The following is a 14280-nucleotide window of genomic DNA, read 5'->3' as shown; positions in this document are numbered from 1 at the left end:
ATGCTTCTAGAGGAATTGTTTTCCTCCCAGGCTGCTGGATTGTGTCATCTTTGAAAGTGAAGGATCTTGCTAAGTTCAGCTGCTCAGTTGTCAGGCCCAGGGGTGCTATGTAAACAGTTTTTCCCTTCATTAGGCATTAAGTGAAACTAGGCCGGCCACAGTGCATTTTTTAAGAAATTAATAAACATATAGCGAGGGCCAGCAGCCGCCGAAGGATCCCTGATGAACAGAAGCTAGACTCATTCCTTTTACTTTGACATATCCATGCTTACTGACCTCATTCAGGGCCTGCGCGGGGCAGATGAGCGTCTGGCCCTGTCCTGACCGACTCAAGTGGTCTTGTGAGTCCTGCACAGGCTCCCCGCGTGACACCTTAAATTGGGTCAGGAAAGGCTGTTCTCTTCCCATCGTTTCCTTTTAATCATCCTAAGTCTTAAAAATCCATAAGCCAAACACCTTGTGCTGGAGCTGTCTGTGCCTTAGATAGAGTATGTCTTTTGGGGGTCATTGTAGAAGCACCTCTTACCGGCACCTCTTACTGGCTTTTAGCATTATCTGGAGGTCATCTGGTATGTCTCTTCTGCTCCAGCTGGGGTTGCACCAGCACAGACCTGGTTCATGTTTTTAAACATCACCGGGAAAAGATTCCGCTGGGATAGTTGAGGGCTCACATTTATCCTTCAGTCCATCTGTAGCTATTTGTGGCTAGACAAAGAGGAAGGTTTGACGATAAGCTAAACAGCCTTAAATGGCAAGCAGGTCTGTGAGACTTTTGAGCTGACAGCCCCACTTAATAGTATGTTCTGTAGTATCTGAGGACAGTGGACTCACCCTCCCACAGCTATCAAGTTGATGACACTGATCAGTACCCACTTAAGCTACCTCCTGACACCTCAGTTTCCCAGTGAGCCCTCTGGAAATGAGGAGTGGTGCTCCAATTTTCCTGTCAGGGAAGATGGCATTGGTGGGATAGGTGGCTGCAGGCCAGCAGTACTTTGTGTGACTTAAGAAACAAGTGTTGTTAGCAGTTTGTTAGAGGGGCGGTAGAAAGTTTAAGCTATCCAGGACAACATCAGTCTTTAAAGGAAATGGGTAGATTTATCATCACCTACAGCTGCAAAAGAAGAGTTAAAGCCTTTTGTTGGATCCCGGATCTCAGACCCCAGATATTCTTTTTTTTTTTTGAGACAGGGTCTCCCGTCTCACGGTCGCCTAGGCTGGAGTGCAGTGGCAGGATCTCCCCTCACTGCAAGCTCCACCTCCTGGGTTCAAGTGATTCCATGCCTCAGCCACCCGAATAGCTGGGATTACAGGTGCACGCCACCATGCCTGGCCAATTTTTGTGTTTTTAGTAGAGACGGAGTTTCGCCATGTTGTCCAGAGTGGTCTCGAACTACAGGCCTCGTGATCTGCCTGCCTCGGCCTCCTAAAGTGCCAAATATTCCTTTCAAAGAGAAGAATGTTTCTTTAAGAAGGGGATTGTATAATCTGTCATGAGATTAGAGTATAAAAGGAAAACAGTGGGGGAGGGTGGATATATCACTTTCTGTAACAACACATCACAGCATGGAACTTTCAGCAAGTGAGGACGTTAAGATGTACATTCTGTTTCCCAGTGGATTTCAGGTGATTTGGCTAATATTTAATAAAATGTTCTCCTCTGGTGATGCCCTGGAACACGTGTTCAGGGGAAATAGAGTAGTTACGAGGAGCTGTTTAGGAATCAGGCCTAACCTAGAATCCTGGAGCTCCCATTGATCAGCTGGGTGGCCTCAGACACGTCATTTAACCTCTCCAAGCTTCTGTTTCTCATCTGTGAAAATGAACCCGACCTCACAGTGTGGGTATAAGGACCGAGTAAAGTCCTGCCCCTGGAGAGCTTCGTACAGCCCCGTCCCCCAAGGAACACTTGGTAGTAGTAACTGCTAATGGTTAGGCTTGTTGTGTACCCAACCCTGCTGAGTGCTTTACATCATTTCATCCTATAATACCGTGAGATAGGTGCAATGATGATTCCCCTCTTAGAGATGAGGAAAGTGGCTCGGTGAGATGAAGTTGCTAGCTCAAAGTCACAGATAGGAAGCGGTGGGGCTAGGGTTTGAAGCCAGGCAGTGGGCCCCAGGGCCCTTGCACTTAGGGCCATGTGCTACCGTGCCTCAAAACATGAAAACCATCATCATCTCTCTTCTAACGACTTCTCATCCTTAATCTTGTCTTGGTCCATGGAAGACTGCTGGCGTGGACAACTTTGCACAGATTGGGCTACCCTCTCTTGGTTCCCTATCGGACCTGGGGACCATGACTCATAATGTCACAGCCTCAGCTGCTCCAGACTTAACCACCTGAGCCTTACAAGGAGGACACGTGCAGCCTAGCTTTCCAGGTGAGAGTTTGGAGTTCAGAGACTTCCTGTGGATTTGGAGGGGAGCCAGAGGGAAGGGCTCAAGTTCTGCCCTGTTTCAAGGGTTTTCTCTTACCCTGAGCAGCAGAGATGAGCTCTGATGCTTTCTGGGCCTTCCCATCACTGGCTGTCCTTTCTCTCCAAGTGGGAGGCTGCCTCTGAGAGTTGGATGTGCCTGTTAGGAAGCCCACATAGAACTCATTCCACGTCCCAAGAGGAGTTGCACAACCTCTATCGCACCCACTGGCTCCAGTGCCTTTGCTGACAAACTGGTGCTGGTTCCTCCCAAGGCCCAAGGTTCTGGGGCCAGGCCCTCTATGAGCAGGACCCTCACTCACCTGTTTTTCTGGGCTCCCATCTCTCAGCAGAGTCATGCAGCGGTGAGAAGGTATTTATAGATGGTGCGTTAGATACTATGTTTCCAGCAGAAGCAGAAACAGGTAGTTGTCTTGGTCCAAATAGGAAAAGTGATGCTTAGAAATCTAATTGGAGGCTGGGCACAGTGGCTCATGCCTGTAATCCAAGCATTTTGGGAGGCCAAGGAGGGTGGATCATCTGAGGTCAGGAGTTCAAGACCAGCCAGGCCAACATGGTGAAACCCCATCTCTACTAAAAATAGAAAAAAATTTAGCCGGGCCTGGTGGCACGTGCCTGTAATCCCAGCTACTCAGGAGGTGGAGGCAGGAGAATCACTAGAACCTGGGAGGTGGAGATTGCAGTGAGCCAAGATGGCGCCATTGCACTGCAACCTGGACAACAAGTGAAACTGCATCTCAAAAAAAGAAAAAAGAAAAAAAAAAGCTAATTGGAAAGACACTGTCATGGTCTTCACTAAATGCTGAGGGTGGAGAAGAATGCATCTTGTCTGTCCTTGAGGAACTCACTGTTCTTTGTGCTTTATTTCATTGATTGCCAAGCAGAAGTTGTCTGTACTAGCACAATGTGCTACACCCAGTGCCAGACACGGAAGACGCGGAGATCAATGAGATAGAGCTCGTGCCCCAGAGGCCCTCTGAAGAAGAGATAAGTGAATGGAAGGCACGCAGGGATCTCTCTATGGGTCTTAGGTACTGACCCTGTGAGAGCAGACAGCAGGACATTTAGCCTTGTATGCCAGGTCTATCCTCACAGCACGGATGAGGACACCAGGCCACTGAGCTCTGAGACACCTACTTTTAATACAGAAATAACTTCTTTTGTTCTGAATTCACCCTCAGCAATCAGTTACGATTGTCTGGTAGATTTCTTTTTTATAGAGACAGGGTCTCACTCTGCCACCCAGGCTGGAGTGCAGTGATGTGATCAACTCCTGGGCTCAAGGGATTCTCCTGTCTCAGCCTCCCGAGAAGCTAGGACTGCAGGCGCATGCCACCACACCCAGCTAATTTTTTAAAAAAAGTTTATTTTGAGCCTGGTGCAGTGGCTCACACCTGTAATCCCAGCACTTTGGGAGGCCAAGGCGGGCGGATCCCGACGTCAGTAGTTCAAGACCAGCTTGGACAACATGGTGAAACCCCATCTTTACTAACGATACAAACAATTAGCCAGGTATGGTGGCACACGCCTGTAATCCCAGCTACTCAGGAGGCTGAGGCAGGAGAATCGCTTGAACCCGGGAGGTGGAGGTTGCAGTGAACCGAGATCACGCCATTGTACTCCAGCCTGGGTGGGAGACTCCATCTCAAAAAAAAAAATTATTTTGTAGAGACAGGGTCTCGCGTTGTTGCCCAGGCTGGTCTTGAACTTCAAGCGATGCTCTCACCTCAGCCTCTCAAAGCACTGGGATTACAGACATGAGCCACCAAGCCAGGTCTGTCTGGTAGATTCTTACCCTGTGTCCTTGCTGTTTGCCATGTAGCTTTTAGGGCTTTCCGCCCTGACGCTGGGGTCAACTCATTGCTTTGATCAATGAGATATCAATCATTGTGAAGCAAGCACAGCCTCAGAAAGCACTTCCCCTTTAGCTCTTGTACCCCTGCCACCACCTGAGAACCTGCCCCTGGTAGACTTCTGGAGGATGAGATGTATGTCCCAGTCACTCCAGTTGCCTCAGCCAAAGCCAGCTGACAGTTAAGTGAGCCCAGTGAAGACCAGAAGAATTACCCAGCTAAACCCAGTCCAAATTGTGAACCTGCAGATTTTTAAGCTAAGGAAATGCTTATTATTTTAAGTTACCAAGTTTTGGGGTCATTTGTTATGCAGCATTATTGCAGCAATTGGTAACAGATACAGATGGCAACAGAGCTATGTAGATTTGCTTTATACGGAGAAAAATCACTGACTGGCCAGCATGAGTGAACATCCTGTCCCTTGGATGGGTCGATCTCTCATTTGATTTTCTTTCTTTATTTTTTATTTTTATTTTTATTTTTGAGATGGAGTCTGTTCTATTTATTGCCCAGGCTGGAGTGCAATGGTGCCATCTTGGCTCACTGCAACCTCCACCTTATAGATTCAAGCGATTCTCTGGCCTCAGCCTCCTGAGTAGCTGGGATTACAGGCATGTGCCACCACGCCCAGCTAATTTTTCTGTTTTTAATAGAGATGGGGTGTCACCATGTTGGCCAGGCTGGTCTCAAACTCCTGACCTCATGATCCACTCGCCTCGGCCTCCTAAAGTGCTAGGATTACAGGTGTGAGCCACTGCACCTGACCCTTGAATTTTTAAAAAGGCAGCTGCCTAGTATAGATCAGACTCTAGTGAACTTAGTATAGCAATTGCACATGAACACACGTGATTCCTATTGATCTATTTGAACAGCAGCAATAACATTTACTGAGCACTTATTCCAGAGCAGACATTAGGCTAACACCATACATGGCTTGTCCTGCTGAATTCTGTAGCAGTCTGATGAAGTTGCTTATATTGTCTTCCTTTTACCAATGAGGAAACAGGCCCAGAGAGACTGAGTTACTCACCTATGGTGACAATGGCTTAGCACTTGGGCAGAAGCAAACAAACTGATGTCGGACCCTTGGAAAGTTGGATATCTGTGTTATGCATTAGCAAAATGTTTGGTAAAACTACTGCCTGCTGTAACTTGGGAGGGTATCCCATGTGCTTTCCAGGCTGACAGCCAAAGGCAACGTGGTTGGAAAGCAGAAAACTTGTCATCTCTCTTGGCTACTGTAGGCTATGTTTGTTGAGGATTTATAAGGAAGGGATGAACTCAGGTGAGGATTACGTGGTGTTTGAGCAGTAATGAAAGGACATAAAGTCCAGAAACCCAGGGTCTTTCAGGGTTGGAAAATGTGCTACACCCCAAATAGGAAGAGATGAAATACAAGACTCATCTGGGCAAGAAAAACCCAGTAAAACTTTTCTCTTAGATGCAGTTACTCAGGACAAGGGGCAGGTTAAAGGTGGGCCTCCTATTTATTGTTCCAAATAGCCTCAAGCTGGCCATTGAGTAGAAAGGCCAGGCAGAAAGGATGAACAGGCATCCTTTCCTAGACCTAAGAGCTGGATCTAGGAAAAGACATGGCACGTGTGAGCTTGGCCACTGGCCCACAAAACTGACCAGAGCAAGTAGGTTAGACACTAACTGTGTAAAGAATTGTATTGCCAAGGAACCGGGAGCCAGCCCTTTGGACAGTTCCAGCTATAAAACAACTCTTGGGCCTCCAGTCATCCATGAGCAGGAGGGACGGTGCTCAGCCCCCAGGGAGGACAGGCTCTGCCACTCCCATTTCAGCTGTAGCCAGAGAGGGTGATGGAAAAGGAGGAATGTCCCAGAGAGAAGAGCCAGGGCCCGTGTGGAGAGTGGATAAGGAGAGTGTCTCCCGGGGAGCAGCACCGGCGTTTAATGAACGGGTCTCCCCTGAGTCCTGTCCCTGCTCCACCACTGTGTGGCACGGGGTGAGGGGGGCAACTTGCCTGTCTTTTTGGTCATGGCTCACTGGACTGAGAAGAGCCACATTGGATGACGAGTGACTACTGCACATCACCAGGGACTCTGGGCTTTGAGCCAGATACAAGGACTAGATAGGACTTTGGGTCCCTCGGGAAGAGGGTGAGTGTGTTCCCGGAGTGAAAAGAAAAACTTGATGGTTTGGCAAACAGAAGGGTGGATTGTGGCAGAGATGATGGTGTCCACCCGCCACACCATTTGTTCTTCCTGAGCATATAGAAAGACCATTTCCTGTAGCATCCAGGAAATGCCCTGAGCATGTAGGAAATTAGAAGCAGACTCTCCAGGCCAGGTGCGGTAGCTAATACCTGTAATCCCAGCAGTTTGGGAGGCCGAGGCAGACAGATCACTTGAGGTCAGGAGTTCTAGACCAGCCCAGCCAATATGGTGAAACCCCGTCTCTGCCAAAAATGTAAAAAATTAGCCAGGTGTGGTGGCGGGCGCTTGTAATCCCAGCTACTCGGGAGGCTGAGGCAAGAGAATTGCTTAAACCCAGGAGGCAGAGGTTGCAGTGAGCTGAGATGGTGCCACTGCACTCCAGCCTGGGCAACAAAGTGAGACCCTATTTCAAAAAAAAAAAAAGAAGGAGCCTCCCTGACAACAAGGCTGGTGCTATGCGATTGGGTCCGGCCAATAGAGTGTAAGTGAAAGCAATGAAGCCACTTCCAGGCCTGGTCCTTGGAAACATCTTGAGTTGCAGCCTGCTGTTACCCTGCTGCAGACATCCTGGAGACCACATGTCCAGACAATGTGGCACACGAAGGAGGAGGGGCACCTAAACTCTTGCAAACTACTTGTGAATGAGAAGTAAGCCTTCACTGTGTTAAGTCAAGGGGGATTTCATGCTTTATTCATTTCCTCATCATTGTCTATTGGATCCTGACTAGCACCTCTTAGTGTAGCAGGCTCATAGGATATCGCTGGCACATCTTAGTGTATCAGACCTCATCTTGGCCAGGCCCTCAGTTTCTGTGGTCCAGCCTCTAAGATAGTCAGTCTTTCAACCTCACCATTTCCAGAATTCCTCCTGACACAGGACCTTTGCACATGCTGTATGTCTTTGGCCAGTCTGCTCTTCCATGCTCCACAATGACTGGGTCAAACCTCTCACCCATTCCTCCAACCTGTGACTTTTCCTTCTCTCCATTCTCCGATGACCTCACTGACTTCCATCAGAGGACACTGAAGCCCTCGGAGAGGAACTCCCTTACCTTCCCACATCTGCACACCCATTGTCCTGTGACACAGGGACTTTGGGTTCTGCCTTTACCTTGTTCCACACCGTCACTAGCAGCCTGCCTCTTGTATGCTCATCTGTCCCACTCGGCTCAGTCCTACTCCCAAGCCCCGGCTTCTTTGTCAAATCCAAAGAAAGGCAGATCAGATGAAGGCAGATCAGAAGGCCATACCTGAAAGAAAGAATTTGTTTCTTTCTTTTTTTTTTTGAGACAGAGTCTCACTCTGTCGCCCAGGTTGGAGTGCAGTGGTGCAATCTCGGCTCACTGCAACCTCCGCCTCCCGGGTTCAAGCAATTCTCCTGCCCTAGCCTCCCGAATAGCTGGGACTACAGGCATGTGCCGCCACACCCAACTAATTTTTTATTTTTAGTAGAGACAGGGTTTCAACATGTTGGCCAGGCTGGTCTCAAACTCCTGACCTCAAGTAATCCGCCCGCCTTGGCCTTCCGAAGTGCTGGGATTACAGGCGTGAGCCACCGCGCTTGGCTGACTCTTCTTTTCCTTTCCTCCCCTTCGTAATCCAGCTTCTCCAAGGGGTTGACCATACTTGTCTCCACTTTCTTAAAATCTCACTCATTCTTTATCTTAATCTATCCATGTTTCCACCTCATTATGCTATGAAAGCATCTCTAACTAAAGTCACCTGTGACTTCCGTGTTGCTAATCCAACAGGCTTTATTAAAATTTTATCTTTGCCTCTGACCAATTATGGACACCTCCACTTCCCTTGATTTTCATTATTCTGTTTCCTTCTGCCTCTCCAGCCATGCTTCTGCCTCTGTGAGGCACACCATCCTCTTCCCAGTCATTCTATTTGGAGTTCTTCACAGTGCTCTCCTAGGAGCCTCCTCTCTCCTCTGGATACTCTCTCTAGTGATCTCACCCATACCAGGGTAACCATCACCGCCTATATGTGGACAGTTCTCACATCTTCCTCTGAGCTCCAGCTTGCATATCTAACTGCCAACTTGACTCCTCCTTTGAAAGAGGCTGAAAAACCCTTCAAACTCAGCCAGGCCACCCTCCCTCCCTGTTCTATTCACCAAAAACTCCCTCATCGTGAGAGCCTCGGTGAATGGCATCACCAGTCATCCAGTTGCTCAAGCTAGGAATTGTCCTATGCTGCTCCTTCTCCCTCCATGGCTATCACCCAAGGCCTGTTGACTTAGGTCCAAAATAGTTCTTGAATCCATCACTTCTTCCCATCTCTAGCACCATCACTGTAGTCAAAGGTACTCTCATCTCTCTGATGGACAACAGGTACGGCCATCTGATCTGCCTTCATCATCTGGCATTCCCTTGAATCTGTTCTCTGCCTGCAGCTCCCAAATGAGTGTGCAGTTAACCCTTGAACAACACAGGGGTTGGGGCGCCAACCCCCGCATCGTCGAAAATCTGCGTATACCTTGATTCTCCAAAAACTTTACTAATAGCCTGCTGTTGACCAAAAGCCTTACTGAAAACAGTTGATTAACATATATTTTATGTTACATGTATTATATACTGTATTCTTAGAAGAGAGTTAGCTAGAGAAAAGAAATACTATTAAGAAAATCAGGCCAGGCACAGCATCTCACACCTGTAATTAGCTTTGGGAGGCTAAGGTAGGAGTTGGAGACCAGTCTGGACAGCACGAGACCCCAGCTCTACAAAAAAAAGTTTTGAAGTTAGGCAAGTGTGCTGGCACACCTTGTAGTCCCAGCTACTGGGGGTCTGGGGCAGGAGGTCGAGGCTACAGTGAGCTGTGATCACACCAGTGCTCTCCAGCCTAGACAACAGAGTCAGACTCTTGTCTCTTAAAAACATCATAAAGAAGAAAAAATACATTTACTGTTCATTAAGTGGAAGTGGATCATCATAAAAGTCTTCATCTTTGTTGTCTTCACAGTGAGTGGGCTGAGGAGGTGGAGGAAGAGGATGGGTGGGTTTAATTGTCTTGGGGTGACAGAGGTGGAAGAAAATCTGTGTATAAGCCAGCCACAGTAGTTCACATCTGTAATCTCAGCACTTTGGGAGGCCAAGATGGGAGCTCAGGGCTGACGGAGGTGAAAGAAAATCGGTGTATAAGGCCAGACGCAGTGACTCACATCTGTAGTCCGAGCACTTTGGGAGGCTGAGTTGGGAGGATTGCTTGAGTCGAGGAGTTCAAGATCAGCTTGGACAACCTGGAGAGACCCTGTCTCTAAAAAAAATATTTTTTTAAAAATTAGCTAGGCATGGCCGGGCGTGAAGACTCACAGCTATAATCCCAGCACTTTGGGAGGCCGAGGTGCGCAGATCACCTGAGGTCAGGAGTTCGAGGCCATCCTGGCTAACATGGTGAAGCCCCATTTCTACTAAAAATACAAAAAATTAGCCAGGCATGGTGGTGTGCACCTGTAGTCTCAGCTACTCGGGAGGCTAAGGCAGGAGAATCGCTTGAACCTGGGAGGCGGAGGTTGCAGTGAGCTGAGATCGCACCACTGCACTCCAGCCTGGGCAATAAATAGAGCAGACTCTGTCTCCAGTCTCAAAAAAAAAAAAAAAAAAAGAGCTGGCCATGGTGGCTCGCACCTGTGGTCCCAGCTACTTGGGAGGCTGAGGTGGGTAGATTGCTTGAGTCCCATGGGTTGAGCCTGCAGTGAGCAATAATCACACCACTGCATGCCAACCTGTGCAACGGAATGAAACCCTGTCTTTAAAAAAACGAAAGAAAAGAAAAATCGGTATATAAGTGGACCCATGCAGTTCAAACTTACTGTTCAAGGGTTACTTGAATTTCAATACCCTGGTCTGAACATGTCTTCCACTTCTTTAAAACCCTTCTGTGGCTGCTCATTGCTCTTAAAAAAATGAAAATTCTTAACACAACCTACAGTGGCCCACTGCAGCCTTGACTTCCCAGACTCAAGCAATCCTCCCACTTCAGCCTCCCAAGTAGGCTAATTTATTTATTTTTTTATTTGTAGAGATGGGGGTCTCACTATGTTGCCCAGGCTGGTCTTGAACTCCTGGGCTCAACTGATCCTCCTGCCTTGGCCTCCCAAAATGCTAGGCTTATAGACATGAGCCACTGCACCTGGCCTAACGTCTACATTTTATTTATTTATTTATTCATTTATTTTTGAGATGGAGTCTGGCTCTGTCACCCAGGCTGGAGTGCAGTAGGATGATCTCGGCTCACTGCAACCTCTGCCTCCCAGGCTCAAGTGATTCTCGTGCCTCAGCCTCCCAAGTAGCTAGGACTACAGGTGTCCACCACCATGCCCAGCTAATTTTTTGTATTTTTGTAGAGACAAGGTTTCACTGTGTTGCCCAGGGTGGTCTCAAACTCCTAAGCTCAGGCGATCCACCTGCCTCAGCCCTGCAAAGTGCTGGGATTACAGATGTGAGCCACCATACCCGGTCTCCATTTTAAATCCATATGGTAGTTCTCCCATGAATGCCTGTCTCCCCACCAGAATTTTAAACCCCATGAAGACAAGGAAGGACTAGATCTATTTTTTGTTGACTTTATATCCTGGAGCCTAGCACAGCCCTTGGCATATAGAGGGTGTTCCTAATTGTTTAAGAAACGAGTATGGTTCATGCCTGTAATCCCAGCACCTTGGGAGGCCAAGGCAGGCAGATTGCTTGAGGCCAGGGGTTCAAGACCAGCCTGGTCAAACCCCATGAAACCCCATCTCTACTAAAAATACAAAAAGTTAGCCGGGCGTGGTGGTGCACACCTGTAGTCTCAGCTACTCTGGAGGCTGAGGCAGGAGAATGGCTTGAACCCAGGAGGCAGCGGTGGCAGTGAGCCAAGATTGCACCACTACACTCCAGCCTGGGCGGGCAACAGAATGAGGCTCCATCTCAAAAAAAAAAAAGTTTAAAAAAAAAAAAAAATCAGTTGATGGATCCATCTGATTTCAGAACTCAGAGTAAACCTTCCTAACAGTGAGAGCTATACGGGTGCAGGAGTCAGAGGCGTCTTGGGCCTCCCGCTGTGATGGCAGATTTTTTCCCCTCCCAAGTTCAGTGTGCCTGAAGGATTAGTCCCGCTTTCCAGGTGGCTGGATGCCCTGTGGCTGGGGAGAAGAGTTTTAATGAATTAGGTCTGTCTCTCTTGTGCAAAGTGGAGAGTTCTTGGTTCTCTGCCCAGGCTTCTGGAAGACCTGGGATGTTAAAAGAAGCAAACTCCCAAACCCAGGTGTGCTCCAGGAAATAGAAGCTGCATCACATAGTCCTGGAGCCTGGGGCTCCAAGATCCGTCCACCCCCACTGAGGGTGGGCATTACATTTCTCATGAGGAGGATGTGCTGGAGAAGCAGAAATAGTTGGCCATCTAAGTGACTGTGTGGGTGCTCTGTACTGGCTCTTTCTGCTTCCTTACTCCCCATTCAGTCTGGTGGGCCATCTTTGACTCTCTCCCACTGCCTAGCCCCAGTGCACACACATATACTCCCTGCCCCAGTTGTATTCTTAAAACTGTTTTCCCAGAAGGGAATGTCCTCTGCCTTTCTCCCCTCAGTGCGAGGGAGGTGCCGCTTACTGAGGCCTCCAAACTACGCTCTCCCTGAGTTCTCTCATTCATACTCACAGACCTCCCTTCGGAGATTGTATCATCCCATTTCCTACATGAGGCTTGTCCAAGGTCACACCGCTGGGAGGCAGCGGGCTGAAATTTAAACCCAGGTTGCCCTAGAGATGGTGGTGGTCCCAACTTCCTACTCATCCTTCCAGACTTACTCCATTCACTCATTGCCTTCATGAGCACTGCGGGATCTGTGACCATTTATACTGATATTCACTTAGTCTCTTTTCTTAAATAGAGCCCCTTTTTTATTTAAATGAATTACTTTTAAAAGGAAATTTTATATGACAACTATAAATGAAAAAATCTCATCAATAGCGTCTCATGCCAAAATTAAAACTCTAAAAACAAATACATTCAATGTTGTTGAAGTTTTTTTTAACATTTTACTATAAAAAATTTCAAACATACAGCTGAAGTTGAAAGAGTTTTACAGTGAGCACTGGTATAGCCTCCAGCTAGATTCTACCCTTAACTTTTTTTTTTTTTTTTTTTTTGAGACAGGGTCTCACTCTCGCCCAGGATGGTGATCACAGCTCATTGCAGCCTCAACCTCCTGGGCTCAAGCGATCCTCCCATCTCAGCCTCCCAAGTAGCTGGGACTACAGGCATGTACCACCACACCTGGAGTTTTACCATGTTGCCCAGGCTGGTCTCGAACTCCTGGGCTCAACCCATCCTCCTATTTCTGCCTCTCAAAGTGCTGGGATTACAGGCATGAGCTACTGCACCAGCCTACCCTTAATTTTTTACTCTGCTGGGCTCTTCACTTATCAGTTTATCTTTCCATCCCTCTCTCCACCCATTAATCCATCTCCTTTTTGGTACATTTCAAAGCAAATTACAGACATCAGAGCCCTCTCGCCAAAAGCTTCACAATGTATGTTATTAACTAGAATTCAATATTTAAAGTTTATTCTTTTGCTGTAAAATTTACATGCAATGAAATTCACACATCTTAAGTGTATGTTTGCTGAATTTTGACAAAGGCTTACACCAGACTCTTACTGAAATGGAAAAATTGCCATCACCCCAGAAAGTTCCCTCCTGCTCCATCCCTGTGCCCCACCACACCTCCCAGCTCCAGACAACTTTATCTCTGGTTTTGTCTATCCTATTAGCTGGGTGTGGTGGTGCACGCCTGTAGTCCCAGCTACGCGGGAGGCTGAGGCAGGAGAATCGCTTGAACCTGGGACGCAGAGGTTGCAGTGAGCCGAGATCGCACCACTGCACTCCAGCCTGGCAACAGAATGAGACTACATTTCAAAAAAAAAAAAGAAAAAGAAAAAGAAAATAGAAGAGGTTTAATTGACTCACAGTTCTGCAAGCTGTACAGAAAGCATGGCTTGGAAGGCCTCAGGAAAATTACCATCATGGCAGAAGGTGAAGGAAGGGGAAGCAGGCACGTCTTACATGGCCAGAGAAGGAGGAAGAGAGTGAAGGAAGAGGTGCTACATACTTTTAAACAACCAGATCTCATGAGAACGTACTATCACAAGAACAGCAAGGGGGAAATCCACCCCCATGATCCAATCACTTCCTCCAACACTGGGGATTACAATTCAACAGGAGATTTGGGTGGGGACACAAATTCAAACCATATCACCAGGTTTTGCCATGTTGCCCAGGCTGGTCTCAAACTCCTAGAGCTCAAGCAATCTGTCTCCCAAAGTGCTGGGATCACAGGCGTGAGCCACTGCATCCAGCTGTGGCCATTCTTTTTTTTCTTTTTTTTTTTTTGAGACGGAGTCTCACTCTGTCGCCTGGGCTAGAGTGCAGTGGCCGGATCTCAGCTCACTGCAAGCTCCGCCTCCCGGGTTTACGCCATTCTCCTGCCTCAGCCTCCGAGTAGCTGGGACTACAGGCGCCCGCCACCTCGCCCGGCTAGTTTTTTGTATTTTTTTAGTAGAAACGGGGTTTCACCGGGTTAGCCAGGATGGTCTCGATCTCCTGACCTCGTGATCCGCCCATCTCAGCCTCCCAAAGTGCTGGGATTACAGGCTTGAGCCACCGCGCCCGGCTGGTCATTCTTTACACATACCAGTCCTTTGCCACATGTGTTTGGAAATATTTCTACCCAGTTCGTAATTTGTCTTTCTCCTCTCCTCTCCCTCCTCTCCTTCTCCCTTTCCCTTCTCTTCTCTTCCCCCCCCCCCCCCCCCCCCCCCCCCCCCC

General features: G+C 48.1%; 1 protein-coding gene across 1 annotated transcript in view; it reads left to right on the top strand.

Annotated features, from left to right (window-relative positions):
- Nucleotides 1-14280, top strand: part of PPP1R32 (protein phosphatase 1 regulatory subunit 32) — a 52217-nt gene that overhangs the window by 10797 nt on the left and 27140 nt on the right. Inside the window, exon 3 of the mRNA XM_023189523.1 lies at nucleotides 2230-2383. The gene's annotated coding sequence lies outside the window, so the exon portion shown is untranslated. The remainder of the gene's footprint in view (nucleotides 1-2229; nucleotides 2384-14280) is intronic.

This window comes from Piliocolobus tephrosceles, chromosome 13 (genome assembly GCF_002776525.5).
Source record: "Piliocolobus tephrosceles isolate RC106 chromosome 13, ASM277652v3, whole genome shotgun sequence".
In the NCBI taxonomy this organism is placed as follows: domain Eukaryota; kingdom Metazoa; phylum Chordata; class Mammalia; order Primates; family Cercopithecidae; genus Piliocolobus; species Piliocolobus tephrosceles.
The sequence above is the reverse complement of the archived record's forward strand: the minus strand, read 5'-3'. Positions and strand labels throughout refer to the sequence as shown.